The sequence below is a fragment of the Bufo gargarizans genome, chromosome 7 (assembly GCF_014858855.1).
Source record: "Bufo gargarizans isolate SCDJY-AF-19 chromosome 7, ASM1485885v1, whole genome shotgun sequence".
Lineage (NCBI taxonomy): Eukaryota > Metazoa > Chordata > Amphibia > Anura > Bufonidae > Bufo > Bufo gargarizans.
Genome location: NC_058086.1, coordinates 146607642 through 146630252, shown reverse-complemented (window position 1 = coordinate 146630252; position 22611 = coordinate 146607642). Strand labels below are relative to the sequence as shown.

At 46.0% G+C, this 22611-nt stretch overlaps 1 protein-coding gene across 1 annotated transcript in view; it reads left to right on the top strand.

The window, feature by feature from the left end:
- The first annotated feature begins 727 nt into the window (after positions 1-727).
- The window catches only part of AGL (amylo-alpha-1, 6-glucosidase, 4-alpha-glucanotransferase), a 145908-nt gene continuing 124024 nt past the window's right edge, over positions 728-22611 (top strand). Inside the window, exon 1 of the mRNA XM_044302500.1 lies at positions 728-780. The gene's annotated coding sequence lies outside the window, so the exon portion shown is untranslated. The remainder of the gene's footprint in view (positions 781-22611) is intronic.

The following is a 22611-nucleotide window of genomic DNA, read 5'->3' as shown; positions in this document are numbered from 1 at the left end:
AACTAGCCCTTTTTCCAAAGTTTTGAATGGAGCGACTTCGGATCTAGCATCACTAGTGGCAACCTTAACTGCCTTCGGTTACTTAGCAGCATTATCATGATGTGGCGAGTGCCTTGCTACCCTTTCATTTTCCATAAATGGTATACAGCAAGTTACAAAAATGATACCCTCACTTATTAACCCCTTCTGCACACCTCCCAACCGTCCCGGATCCGGCGGGACAGTCACGGATTACAGTGGCTGTTCCGGTAAGGGGGAGGTGTATGTCCTGCTTTCTGGCAGTTGTCCCTGCGTCCATAGGAAGCACAGACAGTTGCCATAATGAAGCAGAGAGCAGTCTGCTCCCAGTCCCTGCCTCATCATTCCTCCCTGCTGCCACACCTCTGGTCTGTGAGGGGGCGGGGCCGGCAGGCAGCTGTCAGCCTCGGCTCCGCCTCCTTCACAGACTAAAGTAGTCGATGTCCTGCTGCTGCTGCTGGGAACAAGGTAAGTATGTGGTGTTTATTTTTATTCTTTCTATGAGGGGCACAATGTGGGCATATTACTGACATGTATGTATGTATATATATATATATATATGTGTGTGAGCACACATCTCCATGAGTTTTTCCAGTTCCCTAACGGAATTTACAGCCTATCAGGCTGTACACTGGCTTTGTACGTTGTTCTTGTTTTAATAAAGCTGATTGAAAAAAAAAAAAAAAAAAGAATTGAATGAACTTTATTGTGGACAACAAGTCAGACACAGGGCGTTCTGGGAACAGCTGAGGTGACAGGAAGGTGAGTGTTTTTTATAGAGTAGACTGTGATGTGACTGCAGTGCGGGCGGGTTTAACCCATGCAGTGCTGGAGCTGATAGTACACGGAGTGCAGTGCAGTGCAGTTCTGTCAGCTGGAGCACTGGGACCAGTTACTAGAGGTTTATCACATTACCCGAGGCATTGTCACACATTCAGGGACTTACTGCCGCACTGTATGAACAGGGCTTTCCTCTGTGCACCAGATCCTGCCATGTAATCTCAGTTGGTGACTATCACTATGCTATAACAGAAAACAGCGGCAGATCCTGCATGGTTTCTGTTTTCATCCACACAGAGGTTTTTACTTGTGGAATTTGGCGCAGATTACACGCCAAAAGCAGTGGGGTGGCCGCACGCCAACCGCCTCCCATTGCTGATCATGTGACTGCGGTTTATTTCCATGAATGTGCCAAAAATGCGCCCCTGGCACAGCGGCTGTGTCCATTTGTAGTGTAGCCCCCCATTCATCAGGGCAGAAGTGTCAGCGGGTCTGGAGCGTTTGAATGGAAAAACCAGCCGTCCACGGTGGTTTTGACAAAGTCGATCCGCCGTATGTACTAACCTTTCTGCCAGACACAGTGGGAGATTTATCAAACTGGTGTAATGTAGAACTGGCTCAGTTGCCATAGTAACCAATCAGATTCCATCTTTCATTTTTCACAGCTCCTTTGGGAAATGAAAGAAGGAATCTGATTGGTTGCTATGGGCAACTAAGCTAGTTCTACTTTATGACCGTTTGATAAATCCCCTCTATAAGGTGTTTTCACCCATGTCGTGCGTTTTACCACCTACCTGACATGTTAATAAACTTTTTTTAAGGCCTTGTGTTTTTTTAACAAGGAAAGTGTGCCCCCCCCCCTCCCCCCGTTAATGTCACCTCCCCCCGTTAATGTCACCTCCCCTGTCGATCTGTGTGGAGAAAATACATTGCAATATAAAATGTCATAAAATGAGAGATACATATATACGCCTGTTGGCTATGCTCCCCTTATCATGGCATACTTGCATTTGTGAATCTGTGTCCCCCATCCCGTTGTAGAGTTATGTCCCCGAGAACAGTGGCGCCACAGAGGTATGGCCAGTCGCTTCTTTGCTATGGGAGGATCCTCCATGCTGATTTGATTGTTCTCACAAGACCACGCTGCTTCATAGTATCGATGGGACAGCAGCTCAGGGGAGGTGTCCTTTTTTTCTTTTTCTTTTTTCTGCAGCTGTCACAATTTGTAACAGTAGATATGGCTGGTGGCAGTTAAAGGGGCAGTTCTGAACCCGGACATACCAATTTCACCCAGGCAGCCCCCCTGATAAGAGCATTGGAGCATTTCATGCTCCGATGCTCTCCTTTGCCCTGCGCTGGATCACACAGGGCAAGGGGATTTTCTTGAGATCTGGTGATCCATAAGGACTGCTAGGCGGAGGCTTCCAGCCAGCAGTGAGCCCGGTGACATCACTGAAAACCGGCTAGGGCAGCCCTAAAGCCTGCACATCAGAGCCTGTGACGTCACCGAATACACTGCAGGGTGGAAGCCTCCGCTCGGCAGTGTGTTATAAACAAAAAAGCCCTTGTCCTGCACGATACAGGGCAGGGCAAGTGAAATGCTCCGATGCTCATATTAGTGGGGGCTGCCTGGGGTAAAATGTTGGTATGTCCGGGTTCGGCTCTGAACCCAGACAACCCCTTAAAAAGTATGGAGCTGAGCATGGGCGACCACCTCATGTTAACATGACTATACAACAGACTACCACTAGAGGGCATCATTATAGTCAAGAGAATACCTCACAGATGGAACGTTTTTCAGGCTGAAGTATATTAATAGAACATTAAAAGGCGGTACAACCCTTTAAAGATCGATGTCATCCGGGTCCTTAAAAGCGTTAAATTAAGAAATAAAAAAAGTCAGAAGGGGGTTAAATTACCAGGTAAGCATTACTATGCTCCGCCGATCCCTGCCATTGCCGTTCTGACCTTGCGGCCACCCGCACTCCTCTCAGCTTCCAGTCCCAGCTCAACACCCAAAAATGCCAGGAAAGGCCCGCTCAACTGAGGCAGGTCACCGCTAAGGCTAAAATCTCATCACTTTTAAACAAAAAAGCAGACTGAGGATATTTTCACATTTGAGTTGGTGGCTGTGTCACGGAAACTGTCAAAAATATTGCGATAAAGCGTTCTGCACGCAAGACTTATTCTCTGCTTTATTCTGTCCAGAACGGAAACCGGACGGATCCCATTACAGTCAGTGGGATCTGTTAGTTTCCATTTGTGTCAGTTATGTGCCAAATCCGGCACTTCCGTTATTTCCAGAAATAGGTAGTGCTGATGTGAATGAGCCCTAAAGTTGCCTTCACACATGGTGGAAAAATTCATCAGCAAATGCACAGTATAAGTCCTTCCCCCATGTTATCCTATAGGGTTGAAAAGTAAACAAAATAATAATAAATCAGTATTTTAGTGCAAACTGATGCTCAAAATAAGAGATCCATTTTTTCTTTTAGTTTTTCTGACAGATCAGAATAAAGGAAAGCTAAGCAACAATCTGAACTCGGCCCACCATTTGTTAACATTCCAGCACCTGTTAATAAATGTGGCGCATCTTACTCCAGCGCACGCCTCCTTAAGGCTACTTTCACACTAGTGTTTCTCTTTTCTGGTGTTGAGATCCACTTCTGCTTTGTCCCAATTAATTGTCAATGTGGACAAAACAGAACGGAAAGCTCCAAAATGCATTCCGTTCTGTTTGATTGCGTTTCCATATCGGATAGCAAACCGCAGCATGCTTCGGTTTTCTTTCCGTTATGGAATGCAGAGCAAATCAGCATGACCCACAATGCAAGTCATTGGGGACGGATCCGTTTAACTCTGACACAATAGAAAACGGATCCGTCCAGCATTGTCTTTCAGTGGAGTTCATGCCGGATCCGTCTTGGCTATGTTACAGATGCCTATTCTTGTCTGGCAGATGGACAGTAACGGGACTTGTTCTGTCATTTGTGGAACAGATGCATTTAGAAAAGAATGCACTGGAATAGGCTACTTTCACACATGCTTTCTGCATTCCGGTTTAGAGATCTTGCAGAGGATCTCACAACGCTTTATTTTGATTGAATACATTAGGATTCTTCTGTTCCGTTGCGGTAGCATTAAATCAAAACTGAACAAACTGCATCCGGCACTAAAAACATACAAATATTACAAATGTACGTTTTTCTATTATAAGGGTAACGCTCTCGCACTCTCTGAACTGCCGCCTTATCTTATGGTGTACTTCATTTCTCCCATATTCCCAGACGTGATGACAGGCATGGTGGAGGAGTAGGGATACTACTTTCTCCACCCTGCATGTTTCAGGTCATTTCCCCTGAACCCTCTCTCATATTCCCCTCTTATGAGGTTCACACCATCAGACTCTTCCGCCCATTCTCCCTGTGAGTTGCGGTTGTCTATCGTCCCTCAGGCCTCCACCAATTTCTGGATCACTTTGTAGCTTGGCTTCCTCACTTCCTATCTTCTGAAACACCAACTTTTATTATGGGTGATTTTAATATCCCTGTTAATGATCCCATCTCCCTATCAGCCGTTCACTTCTCTCTATAACCTCCTCTCTTGGCCTATCACAACTTCCCCTGCCACGCATGAACAGGGCAATACACTAGATCTAGTGTTCTTTCACCACTGCTCAGTCTCAAACTTTACTAACTCATTCTTCCCACTTTCTGACCACTATCTTCTTTCATTTACTATTAAGACGTCTCGCTCTTCTTACGACAATCCTGCTTTTCACGCTTATAGAAACCTACACCCATTAACTGCTAGCAGCTGATCGACACCTTACAGTTAGCGCTTACCTGAGTCTCTTCCTTCTGTCCAGACCTGGATGCCAATCATTGCAAGCATACCCTCAAAACCACCCTAAATGAAGCATTTCCAATATTAATATAACCTTTGGAACAGAACACGGCAACCCTGGCACACACCTGAAACATGTCTTCTCCAGCAGTGCTCCAGATGTGCAGAACGCTTATGGAGAAAATCGTGAATATCAAAAGACTTCCTCCATTATAAATTTATGCTCAAAACATACAATTCGGCCCTCAACATTGCCAAACAGAAGTACTTCACCTCTCTCATCTCCTCACTCTCAAATAACCCAAAACAACCCTGTGACACTTCTCATTCCCTTCTAAGCCCTAAAGTTCAAGATCCTGTCACTGACCTCTGCGCTGATGACAAGGCCACATAATTCAGAGATAATATTCCCCACTCCCCAACCAATTTCAATCCTCCTCTCTCCCACACTTCCACATGCTCTCTCTCTCTCTCCTCTTTTGACTCTATAAAGCCTCATTCACACGTCCGTGCTTGAATCCGTGAGAAGGTGGTCAGTGATGCACCCGTGTTGGGTCTGTTTTTTGCTGTCCGTGTGCCATCCGTGTTTCGCTGACACTGAACAGCTGAAAAATAATTTTCAAAGCATCTCTTCCTAATGATCCGTGAAACACGGATGGCATCCGTGGCTTTCACGGACACATAGACTATAATTGGCGTGATGGACAAAATAGAGCACGCGTGCTAAAATAACGGACCCACGGACCATGCTAAAACACTGATATCTGAATACACACATTAAAATGAATGGGGACGTGTGCTGTCTGTGGAGAACACGTACAGCACACGTCCGTGGAACACTGATGTGTGAATGAGGCTTATAACAGATGAAGAAGTCTCCAGGCTTCTCTCTTCTTCTCGACCCACGACCTGCAGCGGTGATACTATTCCCTCACATCTTCTTTAGCCCCTCTCCCCAGTTATCATCACTCACCTAACTTCAATATTTAACCTCTTTCTCTTCTGGTATCTTTCCATCCTCTTTCAGACATTCTGTTATAACCCCACTACTAAAAAAAAACATCTCTTGAACCGACCTGTGCTGCTATCTGCCAACCTGTTTCTAACCTCCCCTTCGTCTCTAAACTCCTTGAACATCTTATCTACTCTCTCTTAATAAACTATCTCTCTGCAAACTCTCTTCTTGACCCCTTACAATCTGCCTTTCGCCCTCTTCACTCTACACAAACTGCCCTGACTAAAGTGTCTTAACGATCTCCTGACAGCAAAAAGGAATGCCAACTATTCTCTACTCATTCTTCTGGATTTCTCTGCAGCCTTTGATATGGTAGACCACAAACTCCTCACCATGCTCCACTCAGTTGGCCTTAAGGAGACTTCTCTCTCCTGGTTCTCTTCCTATCTCTCTGGCCGTTCCTTTATTGTATCATTCGCTGGCTCTACTTCTTCTCCTCTTCCTCTTGATGTTGACAATCCTCATGGTTCTGTCATAGGTTGTCCAGGCATGCTGGGAGTTGTAGTTTTGCAACAGCTGGAGGCACACTGGTTGGGAAACACTGCTCTACACAGCCCCCATTGGACATATTTGTCTTTCAGTACCATCTCTATGCTGACGACACCCAACTATACACTTCATTCCCTGACATGACCCCTTCTTTACCCCAAAACACCAGTTATTGTCTGGCAGCTGTCTCTAACATCATGTTTTCTCTGTATCTAAAACAGAATCACTCAAAAACTGAACTTCTTGTCTTTCCCCCAACTACTAACCAACCTAAACTTGATATTTCAATTTCGGTCTGAGGCACTATCAAAACTCCAGTGCAGCACACCCGCAGTCTTGGGGTCATCTTTGACTTGGATCTTTCCTTTGTTCCCCAGATCCAATCACATGCTTGCTTTGTCGTCTGCACCTCAAGAACATCTCCAGAATCCGCCCTTTTCTCCTGGTGTAAATGACTAAAATTCTTGTTGCTTTGATTCATTCTCGTCTTAACTACTGTAATGCATTACTAATCGGTCTCCCTCTCGCTAAACTCTCCCCCCTCAGTCTTTCCTAGATGTGCCTGGCTGCAGCATTTATCTGTCCACCCGTTATACTGATGCTACTAGCCTCTGCCAGTCACTTCACTGGTTGCCCATCCACCATTAGGGTTATTCACTTTAGAAAAAAAGACGACTGAGGGGAGATCTAATTACTATGTATAAATATATCAGGGGTCAGTACAGAGATCTCTCCCATCAGCTATTTATCCCCAGGACTGTGACTGTGACGAGGGGACATCCTCTGCGTCTGGAGGAAAGAAGGTTTGTACACAAACATAGAAGAGGATTCTTTACTGTAAGAGCAGTGAGACTATGGAACTCTCTGCCTGAGGAGGTGGTGATGGTGAATTCACTAAAATAGTTCAAGAGGCTCCTGGGTGTATTTCTGGAGTGTAATAATATTACAGGTTATAGTTACTAGAGAGGGGTTGTTGATCCAGGGAGTTAGGCCTCTTTCAGACGGGCGGCACGTTTTGGCTCCGGATGCATCTCGGGTGCATTGCGGCAAACCCACGCGAGTAGTTACGCAATTGCAGTCAGTTTTGACAGCGATTGCATTCCGTTGTTTAGTTTTTATAGCGCGGGTGCAATGTGTTTTGCACGTGCGTGATAAAAAACTGACTGTGGTACCCAGACCCGAACTTCTTCACTGAAGTTCAAGGTTGTGTAGATGTAATTATTTTCCCTTATAACATGGTTATAAGGGAAAATAATAGCATTTTTAAAACAGAATGCTAAGTAAAATAGGGCTGGAGGGGTTAAAAAATAATTTAACTCTCCTTAATCTACTTGTTCACGCAGCCCGGCTTCTCTTCTGTCTTCATCTGTGAGGAAAAGGACCTGTGATGAGATGACATCACTGCGCTCATCATCACATGATCCATCACCAAGGTCGTTTTTCTCACAGAAGAAGACAGAAGAGATGCCGGCTGCTCGAACAAGTGGATTAAGGTGAGTTAAAGGGGTTGTCCCACTTCATTAAATAGGTTTTATCTAATTTATTTACCCCCACAGAACATATCTTCCTATCCATGTCATTATCGAAAAGCTACCTTTCTTTCAGAAAATCATGTTATTCGATGCCTTTGTTGATTTCTGTATCCCATGGATACGGCCTCTTTCGTCCGGCCGCATCGCTGTGCCGCGCCTGCGCACAACAGCTCTACAAATTATCGGGCCGCCTCTCCATTCCTATGAGTACGCGCACGTCCGCGCATGCGCAAATACAGGAGGCGGGTGCCGGAATCAAATAGCCGGCACCCGACCTCTATGACAGGGAGCGGCACATTAAGGGTTAACTGCCGCTGATCGCAGCCCCCTATCATAGAGGTCGGGTGTCGGCTATTTCACTCCGGCACCCACCTCCTGCATTTCTATTAACATTGGTGGCGCAGTGCGCCCCCCCCCCCCCCCTAGTATAATAAACATTGAGTCCGCCCCCCCCAGTATAATAAACATTGAGTGGCCCCCCCCCCCCAGTATAATATACATTGAGTGCGGCCCCCCCCCAGTATAATATACATTGAGTGCGGCCCCCCCCCCCCCAGTATAATAAACATTGGTGGCGCAGTGGGAAGTGCCAATGAGGGTTAAAAAAATTAATAAAAAATTAACTCACCTCCACCAATTGATCGCGCAGCTGCCGGTCTCCTGTTCTTGCTTCAGGACCTGTGGTGACGTCACTGAGCTAATCACATGGTCCATTACCATGGTGATGGATCATATGATGTACCATGTGATGACCACAGTGATGTCACCACAGGTCCTTTCACAGGTCCTAAAGAAAGAACAGGAGACCGGCAGCTGCGCGATCAATTGGTGGAGGTGAGTTAATTTTTTATTTATTTTTTTAACCCTCATTGGCACTTCCCACTGCGCCACCAATGTTTATTATACTGGGGGGGGGGGGGCCCGCACTCAATGTATATTATACTGGGGGGGGGGCCCGCACTCAATGTATATTATACTGGGGGGGGGGGCCCGCACTCAATGTATATTATACTGGGGGGGGGGGGCCCGCACTCAATGTATATTATACTGGGGGGGGGGGCCCGCACTCAATGTATATTATACTGGGGGGGGGCCGCACTCAATGTATATTATACTGGGGGGAGGGGGGCCGCACTCGATGTATATTATACTGGGGGGAGGGGGGCCGCACTCGATGTATATTATACTGGGGGGAGGGGGGCCGCACTCGATGTATATTATACTGGGGGGCCGCACTCGATGTATATTATACTGGGGGGAGGGGGGCCGCACTCGATGTATATTATACTGGGGGGGGGCCGCACTCAATGTATATTATACTGGGGGGGGGCCGCACTCAATGTATATTATACTGGGGGGGGGGGCCGCACTCAATGTATATTATACTGGGGGGGCGCACTCAATGTTTATTATACTGGGGGGGGGCCGCACTCAATGTTTATTATACTGGGGGGGGGCGCACTCAATGTTTATTATACTGGGGGGGGGCGCACTGAATGTATATTATACTGGGGGGGGGGGCACACTCAATGTTTATTATACTGGGGGGGGGGGGGACCTCACATACATTGTCGGCTCCATGTGGATGACTCATCCACATGAACGAGCACGCAAGGACTGAGCTCTCAGGGTGAGTCATGAGGAGGCGTGGCCGGCCTTCACTCAACTACAGGAGCCAAACCAGGAAGTTTATCAGGACATCTACTGCTGGTAAGATTGAAAAAGCAAAGTGGGACAACCCCTTTACATTATTATTATTATTTTAACCCCTCCAGCACTATTATACTATGCATTCTGTTTTAAGAATGCTATTATTTTCCCTTATAACCATGTTATAAGGGAAAATAATAATGATCGGGTCCCCATCCCAATCTTCTCCTAGCAACCGTGCGTGAAAATCGCACCGCATCCGCACTTGGTTGCGGATGCTTGCGATTTTCACCCAGCCCCATTAATTTCTATGGGGCCTGCGTTGTGTGAAAAATGCACAAAGTAGAGCATGCTGCGATTTTCACGCAACGCACAAGTGATGCGTGAAAATCACTGCTCATGTGAACAGCCCCATAGAAATGAATGGGTACAGATTCAGTGCGGGTGCAATGCGTTCACCTCACGCATTGCACGCGCGCGGAAGTCTCGCCCGTGTGAAAGGCGGATAAGAGGCTGAACTGGATAGACAGATGGACCTGCTGTGCGGATTTCGCAATCTGCAATTTTTGGTGCGGATTTCATGTTTTTTGAACGAAAGGGTGAGATCTGTGGCTAAACCTCATCAAATCCACACCAAAAACCGCAAGTAACATATACAGATTTTGGTGCTAAAATGGACAGAAATCTGCATGGAAATTTACACATTTCTTGTTTTTCACGCTAAAAACATCTCTAAAAAGCCTCCCATTCATTTCAAAGGGAGGCAGAACCAATTTTTTTTTTTCCTTGCTGAAAAAAAATGCATGGAAAGAAAAAGCATCATGCGCCACACTGATTCTCCTATTGAAATTAATGGGAAGATGAAAAAATAGGAAGATGAAAAGAAACGCCCTAAGAAGCTCACCAAAATCACGCAGAAAGCCCCCATTGCCTGAAATGGAAATACCCCTTTAACACTTTAGTAATGTCTGTTACTGTGAACCATGATACCGTACTAAGACTATAGGAACTTCCTGAGCAGTAGGAAGTGGTAAAGGGAGGCCTCGTTCACATTCCCATTCTTCACTGATGTCTGATATACACGTTTTCTGCGGACAGCACGCGTACCTATTTATTGTAATGTCTGTTCACACCACAATTTTTTTTTTTTTTTTTTTTTTTTTTTTTTTTTTACTGATACAGGGTTCAGTGAAATAAATCACGGAGACATACTACTTTGGTCCGTGATGTGAACCAAACACACCCATTATAGCCTATGGGTCCGTGAAAAAGCACAGAAACAACGGATTGTTGCTAGGAAATGTTCATGAAATAAATTTTCCGCTGAGCGTTGCCTGTGAAATATGAATGACAGATGGCGGGAACAAAACATACACATGGATCAAACACGGATCCTTCACAGATGAAAGAGACTCCTTTTTTTCACGGACGTCATGGAAATGTGAATGAGGCCTAACTTCTGCAAAAAGGAAAAAAAAAAAACATATCGACCACATCCAATAAGTTGTGTTTTATTGCACTCATAGTAATGTGTTTAGATGCAAAGAGAAGCCAATTATGAACATGTTCAAATATTACAGTACACAGGGTTTAATATAGGTAGAAATTACACACTGCTGCTCATTTATGAAGCTCCCCTGTTTTTAGATATAAAGTACACTTGTATATTTGCTTTGTCTATCGGTCTTTTGCCTAGTATTTATAAAAAGTCCCCCAGCACTTCCTGAATTAGACTAGATGTATTATTAGTCTGACCTCTGGTGGTTGTTTTTCAGTACGACAGGTTCATATTCACTAAGACTGGTCTAGTTAGTACACGCATGAAAATGTTGCGCAAGTGAGCTGAGAATAGGTGCATGTCTCCATGAAAGGGCTACTTCCTAGGCCCCTTGCAGACGAGTATGTCCGGATGCGTTCAGTGATAACTGCGCGTTTTTTCGCAGGCAAAGTCATTCAGTTTTGTCTGCGATCGCGTTCACTTGTTCAGTTTTTATCGTGCCGGTGCAAAGCGATTTAATCTGTTTTTTTGGATGACAGCAGAGAGACGGATCCGGCATTTCAATGCATTTGTCATACGGATCAGTCTGACAAAATGCCATCAGTTTGCATACGTTTTGACGGATCTGGCAGGCAGTTTCGGCGACTGAACTGCCTGCCGGAATCCTCTGCCGCAAGTGTGAAAGTACCAGTCTCATTTATTTTCTCATGGAAAAGTCACGTTTGTAAGAAAAGTCACATGTCTCCCTGAAATGCAAAAAAGTTGCACTTCACCACTAAAAACAAGAAGAAAAGTACACCAGTTCTGGGGTGGCCTAGAAATTAGACTGCTTTTGCAACCAGGGCTGTGGAGTCGGTAGATAAATGCTCCGACTCCTCAGTTTTTTGTACTTCCGACTCCGACTCCTCTGTATTTAATATGCGAATGTATTTTATACATTCCTTGAAGACAAGAAAGGCAACATACATGTCATTACCAAATGATAGGGATGAGCGAACTCGAACTGTATAGTTCGGGTTCGTACCGAATTTTGGGGTGTCCGTGACACGGACCCGAACCCGGACATTTTCGTAAAAGTCCGGGTTCGGGTTCGGTGTTCGTCGCTTTCTTCGCGCTTTTGTGACGCTTTCTTGGCGCTTTTTGAAAGGCTGCAAAGCAGCCAATCAACGAGCGTCATACTACTTGCCCCAAGAGGCCATCACAGCCATGCCTACTATTGGCATGGCTGTGATTGGCCAGAGCACCATGTGACCCAGCCTCTATTTAAGCTGGAGTCACATAGCGCCGCCCGTCACTCTGCTCTGATTAGCGTAGGGAGAGGTTGCGGCTGCGACAGTAGGGCGAGATTAGGCAGATTAACTCCTCCAAAGGACTTGATTAACTGATCGATCTGCAGCTGTGGATCATTGAGCTGCTGATCCTCAATTGCTCACTGTTTTTAGGCTGCCCAGACCGTTTGTCAGTCACATTTTTCTGGGGTGATCGGCGGCCATTTTGTGTCTTGTGGTGCGCCAGCACAAGCTGCGACCAAGTGCATTTAACCCTCAATGGTGTGGTTGTTTTTTGGCTAAAGCCTACATCAGGGTGAAGCTGTCACACCAAGTGCATTTAACCAGCAATAGTCTGTTCATTTTTTGGCCATATACAAAATCAGGGGCAAGCTGCGCCTGTCACCAAGTGCATTTAACCCTCAATGGTGTGGTTGTTTTTTGGCTAAAGCCTACATCAGGGTGAAGCTGTCACACCAAGTGCATTTAACCAGCAATAGTCTGTTCATTTTTTGGCCATATACTAAATCAGGGGCAAGCTGCGCCTGTCACCAAGTGCATTTAACCCTCAATGGTGTGGTTGTTTTTTGGCTAAAGCCTACATCAGGGTGAAGCTGTCACACCAAGTGCATTTAACCAGCAATAGTCTGTTTATTTTTTGGCCATATCCCAGTCTAATTCTGTCACTAAATCCATACCGGTCACCCAGCGCCTAAATACTAGGCCTCAAATTTATATCCCGCTAAATCTGTCCTTAGTGCTGTAGCTGGGCGAGTTATTTAGTGTCCGTTCAAGCACATTTCTTGTTCTGGGTTGAAATACAATTCCCAATTTAGCAATTTCATAATTTAGTGGTTTCTGCTATATCAGAGCTATTTGAAATCTATCCCTAAAAGGGTATATAATATTCAAGGTGCACATTGGGTCATTCAGAATAACTTCACACACACCCGCTACTGTGTATTTCCAAGTCTAATTCTGGCACTAAACCCATACCTGTCACCCAGCGCCTAAATACTAGGCCTCAAATTTATATCCCGCTAAATCTGTCCTTAGTGCTGTAGCTGGGCGAGTTATTTAGTGTCCGTTCAAGCACATTTCTTGTTCTGGGTTGAAATACAATTCCCAATTTAGCAATTTCATAATTTAGTGGTTTCTGCTATATCAGAGCTATTTGAAATCTATCCCTAAAAGGGTATATAATATTCAAGGTGCACATTGGGTCATTCAGAATAACTTCACACACACCCGCTACTGTGTATTTCCAAGTCTAATTCTGGCACTAAACCCATACCTGTCACCCAGCGCCTAAATACTAGGCCTCAAATTTATATCCCGCTAAATCTGTCCTTAGTGCTGTAGCTGGGCGAGTTATTTAGTGTCCGTTCAAGCACATTTCTTGTTCTGGGTTGAAATACAATTCCCAATTTAGCAATTTCATAATTTAGTGGTTTCTGCTATATCAGAGCTATTTGAAATCTATCCCTAAAAGGGTATATAATATTCAAGGTGCACATTGGGTCATTCAGAATAACTTCACACACACCCGCTACTGTGTATTTCCAAGTCTAATTCTGGCACTAAACCCATACCTGTCACCCAGCGCCTAAATACTAGGCCTCAAATTTATATCCCGCTAAATCTGTCCTTAGTGCTGTAGCTGGGCGAGTTATTTAGTGTCCGTTCAAGCACATTTCTTGTTCTGGGTTGAAATACAATTCCCAATTTAGCAATTTCATAATTTAGTGGTTTCTGCTATATCAGAGCTATTTGAAATCTATCCCTAAAAGGGTATATAATATTCAAGGTGCACATTGGGTCATTCAGAATAACTTCACACACACCCGCTACTGTGTATTTCCAAGTCTAATTCTGGCACTAAACCCATACCTGTCACCCAGCGCCTAAATACTAGGCCTCAAATTTATATCCCGCTAAATCTGTCCTTAGTGCTGTAGCTGGGCGAGTTATTTAGTGTCCGTTCAAGCACATTTCTTGTTCTGGGTTGAAATACAATTCCCAATTTAGCAATTTCATAATTTAGTGGTTTCTGCTATATCAGAGCTATTTGAAATCTATCCCTAAAAGGGTATATAATATTCAAGGTGCACATTGGGTCATTCAGAATAACTTCACACACACCCGCTACTGTGTATTTCCAAGTCTAATTCTGGCACTAAACCCATACCTGTCACCCAGCGCCTAAATACTAGGCCTCAAATTTATATCCCGCTAAATCTGTCCTTAGTGCTGTAGCTGGGCGAGTTATTTAGTGTCCGTTCAAGCACATTTCTTGTTCTGGGTTGAAATACAATTCCCAATTTAGCAATTTCATAATTTAGTGGTTTCTGCTATATCAGAGCTATTTGAAATCTATCCCTAAAAGGGTATATAATATTCAAGGTGCACATTGGGTCATTCAGAATAACTTCACACACACCCGCTACTGTGTATTTCCAAGTCTAATTCTGGCACTAAACCCATACCTGTCACCCAGCGCCTAAATACTAGGCCTCAAATTTATATCCCGCTAAATCTGTCCTTAGTGCTGTAGCTGGGCGAGTTATTTAGTGTCCGTTCAAGCACATTTCTTGTTCTGGGTTGAAATACAATTCCCAATTTAGCAATTTCATAATTTAGTGGTTTCTGCTATATCAGAGCTATTTGAAATCTATCCCTAAAAGGGTATATAATATTCAAGGTGCACATTGGGTCATTCAGAATAACTTCACACACACCCGCTACTGTGTATTTCCAAGTCTAATTCTGGCACTAAACCCATACCTGTCACCCAGCGCCTAAATACTAGGCCTCAAATTTATATCCCGCTAAATCTGTCCCTAGTGCTGTAGCTGGGCGAGTTATTTAGTGTCCGTTCAAGCACATTTCTTGTTCTGGGTTGAAATACAATTCCCAATTTAGCAATTTCATAATTTAGTGGTTTCTGCTATATCAGAGCTATTTGAAATCTATCCCTAAAAGGGTATATAATATTCAAGGTGCACATAGGGTCATTCAGAATAACTTCACACACCCGCTACTGTGCATTTCCAAATCTAATTCTGTCACTAAACCCATACCTGTCACCCAGCGCCTAAATACTAGGCCTCAAATTTATATCCCGCTAAATCTCTCGTTACCGCTGTCCTGTTGTGGCTGGGAAAGTTATTTAGTGTCCGTCAAAGCACATTTTTTGTTCTGGGTTGAAATACAATTCCCAATTTAGCAATTTCATAATTTAGTGGTTTCTGCTATATCAGAGCTATTTGAAATCTATCCCTAAAAGGGTATATAATATTCAAGGTGCACATTGGGTCATTCAGAATAACTTCACACACACCCGCTACTGTGTATTTCCAAGTCTAATTCTGGCACTAAACCCATACCTGTCACCCAGCGCCTAAATACTAGGCCTCAAATTTATATCCCGCTAAATCTGTCCTTAGTGCTGTAGCTGGGCGAGTTATTTAGTGTCCGTTCAAGCACATTTCTTGTTCTGGGTTGAAATACAATTCCCAATTTAGCAATTTCATAATTTAGTGGTTTCTGCTATATCAGAGCTATTTGAAATCTATCCCTAAAAGGGTATATAATATTCAAGGTGCACATTGGGTCATTCAGAATAACTTCACACACACCCGCTACTGTGTATTTCCAAGTCTAATTCTGGCACTAAACCCATACCTGTCACCCAGCGCCTAAATACTAGGCCTCAAATTTATATCCCGCTAAATCTGTCCTTAGTGCTGTAGCTGGGCGAGTTATTTAGTGTCCGTTCAAGCACATTTCTTGTTCTGGGTTGAAATACAATTCCCAATTTAGCAATTTCATAATTTAGTGGTTTCTGCTATATCAGAGCTATTTGAAATCTATCCCTAAAAGGGTATATAATATTCAAGGTGCACATTGGGTCATTCAGAATAACTTCACACACACCCGCTACTGTGTATTTCCAAGTCTAATTCTGGCACTAAACCCATACCTGTCACCCAGCGCCTAAATACTAGGCCTCAAATTTATATCCCGCTAAATCTGTCCTTAGTGCTGTAGCTGGGCGAGTTATTTAGTGTCCGTTCAAGCACATTTCTTGTTCTGGGTTGAAATACAATTCCCAATTTAGCAATTTCATAATTTAGTGGTTTCTGCTATATCAGAGCTATTTGAAATCTATCCCTAAAAGGGTATATAATATTCAAGGTGCACATAGGGTCATTCAGAATAACTTCACACACCCGCTACTGTGCATTTCCAAATCTAATTCTGTCACTAAACCCATACCTGTCACCCAGCGCCTAAATACTAGGCCTCAAATTTATATCCCGCTAAATCTCTCGTTACCGCTGTCCTGTTGTGGCTGGGAAAGTTATTTAGTGTCCGTCAAAGCACATTTTTTGTTCTGGGTTGAAATACAATTCCCAATTTAGCAATTTCATAATTTAGTGGTTTCTGCTATATCAGAGCTATTTGAAATCTATCCCTAAAAGGGTATATAATATTCAAGGTGCACATTGGGTCATTCAGAATAACTTCACACACACGCTTCTGTGCATTTCCAAGTCTAATTCTGTCACTAAATCCATACCGGTCACCCAGCGCCTAAATACTAGGCCTCAAATTTATATCCCGCTGAATTTGAATACAATACATTGGGCCAAATAATATATTTGTTGTTGTGGTGAACCATAACAATGAGAAAAACATCTAGTAAGGGACGCGGACGTGGACATGGTCGTGGTGGTGTTAGTGGACCCTCTGGTGCTGGGAGAGGACGTGGCCGTTCTGCCACATCCACACGTCCTAGTGTACCAACTACCTCAGGTCCCAGTAGCCGCCAGAATTTACAGCGATATATGGTGGGGCCCAATGCCGTTCTAAGGATGGTAAGGCCTGAGCAGGTACAGGCATTAGTCAATTGGGTGGCCGACAGTGGATCCAGCACGTTCACATTATCTCCCACCCAGTCTTCTGCAGAAAGCGCACAGATGGCGCCTGAAAACCAACCCCATCAGTCTGTCACATCACCCCCATGCATACCAGGGAAACTGTCTCAGCCTCAAGTTATGCAGCAGTCTCTTATGCTGTTTGAAGACTCCGCTGGCAGGGTTTCCCAAGGGCATCCACCTAGCCCTTCCCCAGCGGTGAAAGACATAGAATGCACTGACGCACAACCACTTATGTTTCCTGATGATGAGGACATGGGAATACCACCTCAGCATGTCTCTGATGATGACGAAACACAGGTGCCAACTGCTGCGTCTTTCTGCAGTGTGCAGACTGAACAGGAGGTCAGGGATCAAGACTGGGTGGAAGACGATGCAGGGGACGATGAGGTCCTAGACCCCACATGGAATGAAGGTCGTGCCACTGACTTTCACAGTTCGGAGGAAGAGGCAGTGGTGAGACCGAGCCAACAGCGTAGCAAAAGAGGGAGCAGTGGGCAAAAGCAGAACACCCGCCGCCAAGAGACTCCGCCTGCTACTGACCGCCGCCATCTGGGACCGAGCACCCCAAAGGCAGCTTCAAGGAGTTCCCTGGCATGGCACTTCTTCAAACAATGTGCTGACGACAAGACCCGAGTGGTTTGCACGCTGTGCCATCAGAGCCTGAAGCGAGGCATTAACGTTCTGAACCTGAGCACAACCTGCATGACCAGGCACCTGCATGCAAAGCATGAACTGCAGTGGAGTAAACACCTTAAAACCAAGGAAGTCACTCAGGCTCCCCCTGCTACCTCTTCTGCTGCTGCCGCCTCGGCCTATTCTGCTGCTGCCGCCTCGGCCTCTTCCTCCGCCTCTGGAGGAACGTTGGCACCTGCCGCCCAGCAAACAGGGGATGTACCACCAACACCACCACCACCACCTCCGTCACCAAGCGTCTCAACCATGTCACACGCCAGCGTTCAGCTCTCCATCTCACAAACATTTGATAGAAAGCGTAAATTCCCACCTAGCCACCCTCGATCCCTGGCCCTGAATGCCAGCATTTCTAAACTACTGGCCTATGAAATGCTGTCATTTAGGCTGGTGGACACAGACAGCTTCAAACAGCTCATGTCGCTTGCTGTCCCACAGTATGTTGTTCCCAGCCGGCACTACTTCTCCAAGAGAGCCGTGCCTTCCCTGCACAACCAAGTATCCGATAAAATCAAGTGTGCACTGCGCAACGCCATCTGTGGCAAGGTCCACCTAACCACAGATACGTGGACCAGTAAGCACGGCCAGGGACGCTATATCTCCCTAACTGCACACTGGGTAAATGTAGTGGCAGCTGGGCCCCAGGCGGAGAGCTGTTTGGCGCACGTCCTTCCGCCGCCAAGGATCGCAGGGCAACATTCTTTGCCTCCTGTTGCCACCTCCTCCTTCTCGGCTTCCTCCTCCTCTTCTTCCACCTGCTCATCCAGTCAGCCACACACCTTCACCACCAACTTCAGCACAGCCCGGGGTAAACGTCAGCAGGCCATTCTGAAACTCATATGTTTGGGGGACAGGCCCCACACCGCACAGGAGTTGTGGCGGGGTATAGAACAACAGACCGACGAGTGGTTGCTGCCGGTGAGCCTCAAGCCCGGCCTGGTGGTGTGTGATAATGGGCGAAATCTCGTTGCAGCTCTGGGACTAGCCAATTTGACGCACATCCCTTGCTTGGCGCATGTGCTGAATTTGGTGGTGCAGAAGTTCATTCACAACTACCCCGACATGTCAGAGCTGCTGCATAAAGTGCGGGCCGTCTGTTCGCGCTTCCGGCGTTCACATCCTGCTGCTGCTCGCCTGTCTGCGCTACAGCGTAACTTCGGCCTTCCCGCTCACCGCCTCATATGCGACGTGCCCACCAGGTGGAACTCCACCTTGCACATGCTGGACAGACTGTGCGAGCAGCAGCAGGCCATAGTGGAGTTTCAGCTGCAGCACGCACGGGTCAGTCGCACTACAGAACAGCACCACTTCACCACCAATGACTGGGCCTCCATGCGAGACCTGTGTGCCCTGTTGCGCTGTTTCGAGTACTCCACCAACATGGCCAGTGGCGATGACACCGTTATCAGCGTTACAATACCACTTCTATGTCTCCTTGAGAAAACACTTAGGGCGATGATGGAAGAGGAGGTGGCCCAGGAGGAGGAGGAGGAGGAAGAGGGGTCATTTTTAGCACTTTCAGGCCAGTCTCTTCGAAGTGACTCAGAGGGAGGTTTTTGGCAACAGCAGAGGCCAGGTACAAATGTGGCCAGCCAGGGCCCACTACTGGAGGACGAGGAGGACGAGGATGAGGAGGAGGTGGAGGAGGATGAGGATGAAGCATGGTCACAGCGGGGTGGCACCCAACGCAGCTCGGGTCCATCACTGGTGCGTGGCTGGGGGGAAAGGCAGGACGATGACGATACGCCTCCCACAGAGGACAGCTTGTCCTTACCCCTGGGCAGCCTGGCACACATGAGCGACTACATGCTGCAGTGCCTGCGCAACGACAGCAGAGTTGCCCACATTTTAACCTGTGCGGACTACTGGGTTGCCACCCTGCTGGATCCACGCTACAAAGACAATGTGCCCACCTTACTTCCTGCACTGGAGCGTGATAGGAAGATGCGCGAGTACAAGCGCACGTTGGTAGACGCGCTACTGAGAGCATTCCCAAATGTCACAGGGGAACAAGTGGAAGCCCAAGGCCAAGGCAGAGGAGGAGCAAGAGGTCGCCAAGGCAGCTGTGTCACGGCCAGCTCCTCTGAGGGCAGGGTTAGCATGGCAGAGATGTGGAAAACTTTTGTCAACACGCCACAGCTAACTGCACCACCACCTGATACGCAACGTGTTAGCAGGAGGCAACATTTCACTAACATGGTGGAACAGTACGTGTGCACACCCCTCCACGTACTGACTGATGGTTCGACCCCATTCAACTTCTGGGTCTCTAAATTGTCCACGTGGCCAGAGCTAGCCTTTTATGCCTTGGAGGTGCTGGCCTGCCCGGCAGCCAGCGTTTTGTCTGAACGTGTATTCAGCACGGCAGGGGGCGTCATTACAGACAAACGCAGCCGCCTGTCTACAGCCAATGTGGACAAGCTGACGTTCATAAAAATGAACCAGGCATGGATCCCACAGGACCTGTCCGTCCCTTGTCCAGATTAGACATTAACTACCTCCCCATAACCATATATTATTGGACTCCAGGGCACTTCCTCATTCAATCCTATTTTTATTTTCATTTTACCATTATATTGCGAGGCTACCCAAAGTTGAATGAACCTCTCCTCTGCCTGTGTGCTAGGCCTAAATATATGCCAATGGACTGTTGCAGTGGTGGCTGACGTGAAGCCTCATTCTCTGCTATGACATGCAGACTGATTCTCTGCTGACATGAAGACAGATTCTCTGTTACGGGACCTCCCTCCTCTGCCTGGGTGCTGGGCCTAAATATATGCCAATGGACTGTTGCAGTGGTGGCTGACATGAAGCCTGATTCTCTGCTATGACATGCAGACTAATTCTCTGCTGACATGAAGCCAGATTGTCTGTTACGGGACCTCTCTCCTCTGCCTGGGTGCTGGGCCTAAATTTATGACAATGGACTGTTGCAGTGGTGGCTGACGTGAAGCCTGATTCTCTGCTATGACATGCAGACTGATTCTCTGCTGACATGAAGCCAGATTGTCTGTTACGGGACCTCTCTGCTCTGCCTGTGTGCTAGGCCTAAATATATGCCAATGGACTGTTGCAGTGGTGGCTGACGTGAAGCCTCATTCTCTGCTATGACATGCAGACTGATTCTCTGCTGACATGAAGCCAGATTGTCTGTTACGGGACCTCTCTGCTCTGCCTGTGTGCTAGGCCTAAATATATGCCAATGGACTGTTGCAGTGGTGGCTGACGTGAAGCCTGATTCTCTGCTATGACATGCAGACTGATTCTCTGCTGACATGAAGCCAGATTGTCTGTTACGGGACCTCTCTGCTCTGCCTGTGTGCTAGGCCTAAATATATGCCAATGGACTGTTGCAGTGGTGGGTGACGTGAAGCCTCATTCTCTGCTATGACATGCAGACTGATTCTCTGCTGACATGAAGACAGATTCTCTGTTACGGGACCTCCCTCCTCTGCCTGGGTGCTGGGCCTAAATATATGCCAATGGACTGTTGCAGTGGTGGCTGACATGAAGCCTGATTCTCTGCTATGACATGCAGACTAATTCTCTGCTGACATGAAGCCAGATTGTCTGTTACGGGACCTCTCTCCTCTGCCTGGGTGCTGGGCCTAAATTTATGACAATGGACTGTTGCAGTGGTGGCTGACGTGAAGCCTGATTCTCTGCTATGACATGCAGACTGATTCTCTGCTGACATGAAGCCAGATTGTCTGTTACGGGACCTCTCTGCTCTGCCTGTGTGCTAGGCCTAAATATATGCCAATGGACTGTTGCAGTGGTGGGTGACGTGAAGCCTCATTCTCTGCTATGACATGCAGACTGATTCTCTGCTGACATGAAGACAGATTCTCTGTTACGGGACCTCTCTCCTCTGCCTGGGTGCCGGGGCCTAAATATCTGAGAATGGACTGTTCCAGTGGTGGGTGACGGGAAGCCAGATTCTCTGCTATGGAACCTCTCTCCAATTGATTTTGGTTAATTTTTATTTATTTAATTTTTATTTTAATTCATTTCCCTATCCACATTTGTTTGCAGGGGATTTACCTACATGTTGCTGCCTTTTGCAGCCCTCTAGCTCTTTCCTGGGCTGTTTTACAGCCTTTTTAGTGCCGAAAAGTTCGGGTCCCCATTGACTTCAATGGGGTTCGGGTTCGGGACGAAGTTCGGATCGGGTTCGGATCCCGAACCCGAACATTTCCGGGATGTTCGGCCGAACTTCTCGAACCCGAACATCCAGGTGTTCGCTCAACTCTACCAAATGACTACTGGCTGGGAAGCCAACAGTCTACTGTATTGAACAGTTTAAGCAAAAGACAAACAATGAAAACAACAGTTTTATTCATTTTTTTTAATCAAGTGGCTGGATAGTAGCAGCAGGCATAAACATCAGGAACTTTACAAGTTAAAAAATACAAACCACATTATTTGGTTGTTTTAGAACAAAAACAAAGCTTATCTATATGAACCAAAAACAAAATCTGTAAAACCTAGAAATGGTTTATATTAATCTTCTTCACATCACTGAACGCGTTTGTTTTGCGGTTACGTGAGGCACTGCATGCATTGGCCTTTATTCTTACAGTAGAGAAGTCATTAATTATAACTGTTTATGAATTCGGACATTTAAACTTGCTTTTTTTTTTTTTTTATTCCAATTTAAATTTAGTAGGAGTCGGAGTCGGTTCATTTTTTTTCCCGACTCCAGGTACCCAAAATTGACTCCGACTCCACAGCCCTGTTTGCAACAAAGGCTACTTTCACATTAGCTTTTTTTTCGGATCCGTCATGGATCTGCAAAAATGTTTCCGTTACAATAATACAACCTCCTGCATCCGTCATGAACGGATCCGGTTGTATTATGTCTTCTATAGCCATGACAGGT